This window comes from Triticum urartu, chromosome 7A (assembly GCF_056163025.1).
Source record: "Triticum urartu cultivar PI428250 chromosome 7A, HENAU_Tu73, whole genome shotgun sequence".
Taxonomy (NCBI): Eukaryota; Viridiplantae; Streptophyta; class Magnoliopsida; order Poales; family Poaceae; genus Triticum; species Triticum urartu.
This window is the reverse complement of record NC_141879.1, coordinates 214364337-214366614: the sequence shown is the minus strand read 5'-3', so window position 1 is coordinate 214366614 and position 2278 is coordinate 214364337. Positions and strand designations below refer to the sequence as shown.

Genomic DNA, 2278 nt, shown 5'->3' with positions numbered 1-2278 from the left:
AAGACTATGGCGCGGGGTTGATTCAAGACGGTGCGCACATGAGAGCTTGAAGTCGACGGGGCGCGAGGGTGGACTGATCATCTACCATGGAGTCATGTTGAAGGTGGAGCTGGATTGAGGGGCTACGGTGTAAGGATCCAAAGAATCGAAGCCTATTCAGCGGGGAAAAGCGAGGGACGCGTAATTTGGACTGGAGCCCAGTGGTCTGATGGAAGCGTGAAACTCGTCATCGGTCGGTCATGATCGGTGGTACTCTGAAGTGGGGGTTGAGTGGTGTGGTTTCGCGACCCTTGAGACTCGACCAGGACAGCAGAGGCTCGACGCGGTAATAGCGGCGAGGCGTGTGGTATGCACGGGGCATGGAGACGGGCCAGCGCTTTGGTGCTCATACATGTGGTGAGACAACTGCGAATTTGACTCGGGATGACTACAAGCAATGGTGAAATTCCTTCAAGTTTCAGACAGGCGGTCAAGAAAGGAGCGGTGATGTTGAGTTCAGGTAACTCTTATGTGTGACACCCAATATGTGAGTTGTTCACTTTCACGCATGTCAGTGATCAGTGTGTGATGACGTTGGACTGATACTCTGAAAGTTGGGAGCACTAGAGTAACAAGGAACTTGATTTTGCTCGAGCGTTGACTGTGATCAAAAAAAGAAGGGACTACAAGTTGCAGGTGGAGTCACATGGAGTTATTGGAGTAACAGCGGTACTCATGGGATAAACTCAAGTCCAATGTACATGGAAGTTTGACGCATGGATAAATTTAAGGTGGTGAAGAATATTCGCCAAGGTGAAGTTTGTTAGAGTTGTGTCGAATATTATGTACAAGGTAGGTTACAGTTGGACTAGGAGTTGTATTGTGTTTACATAGGATGTGGGGTTGTGTCCTAATAGGACACTTGTATCCTAGGCCTCTCATATATAGCGGGGGTAGACACACGATGTAATCTATGCCAACATAATAGTACAGACACGCAAGGGGGAGCCGGCGGCGTGTGCCGGCGCCCGGATGGCCGGTGTGCGGCATTATGACAGTGTCACGGGGAGGAGCGCCCGTAGTCAGGCCCCGGGGATGTAGCCATATCGGTGAACATCGTTAATAAATCTCGGTGTCGTGATTGTGTAATTGCTTGGTCCTCGGATAATCGACGGTATGGCTCGGATTTATTCTAACACACTTTTGAGAAATAGTTTGGGCAAATTGGACGAGTTGGAGTGAAGGCACGGGCCCCTTTGTCGAAAAATGATCCTTAAGCACTAGAACGGTCAATACATTTGATACAAATTCATATTGAGTACACAGGGCACATATATACCAGTCCCTCGCAAACCATTCCAGGGGTGTCTACCTAGCTTGCTTGTATACAGAAATTATATACCATACACACGAATGATCTGCAAATGCGAACCGGAACTGCATTTATTTTGTCAGATTCTTACGAAGAGCGACCGTCATGGGGCTCCGTAGGAGCCCGACCAGCCACCACGGTAGCTGCTACCTGCTCTGTTAACTGCAACCATGGTAGGGCAACATCATTAGAAATAACCATGGCATGTAGAGCTATTCCCTCCATGGAGAATTTGCAGCACACCCAAGCCAACCTTAGCCATATGGTAATCAAGTTCCTCCGTATGTGCCACAGAAAGAACACAGAAATACAAAGAAACGAGGTAGAGATTAATTCAGGGGGAGAAACATTACCATGGGTGAGATCCCTAGCAGCAACCACGCCTTGCGAGACGATGACGAGGAAGGCGAAGATGACGCACACGAAGGCCAGAGACTTGGAAGCCATTTTAGCTAGCTATAAGCTTTGTGTGCTTCTACACGCTGAGATGGACAGTTTATATAGGGTGCTTGGAATGGATGGATGTGGATGTTCCAACATGTCACTTGTTAACTACTAGTCCCACTAGCAGCTGGCACTGATGTGTCATGCCTCTTACTCGGTCTTAATTCAAAGTGGCGACTATGGAAAGTCAAATGTCGAGATTAAGACACAAATTATTTTGGTATCTAGCTATCCAGTCAGGTTTTTACTAATTTGAGTTTTTTGACAACGCGAAGATATAAGTCTAGTACGGAATAGTTCTGACTTTTGTCCTGCCCTTAGAGATGAGCAACTAAAGCTTTCATTGTTGAAATGGTTGACAATTTCCACAGTGCGTCGGCTTCCGAAGACTAAAGTAACCATAGATTTGTTTTTGGCAACTTGCGCGTGATTCTGAGCTTTCAAACCGCCATCTCCGTGTTTTGTCTTGGGCTCTTCACTAAT

The 2278-nt window shown here is 47.2% G+C and overlaps 1 long non-coding RNA gene across 1 annotated transcript; it reads right to left on the bottom strand.

The window, feature by feature from the left end:
• Positions 1-1252: 1252 nt before the first annotated feature.
• On the bottom strand, positions 1253-1851 carry LOC125522494 (uncharacterized). Its single transcript, XR_007289781.2, has 2 exons — positions 1705-1851; positions 1253-1513 (listed from the first exon to the last, which is right to left on the bottom strand). It is a non-coding gene; the product is annotated as an uncharacterized LOC125522494 (long non-coding RNA).
• Between the last annotated feature and the right edge of the window lie 427 nt (positions 1852-2278).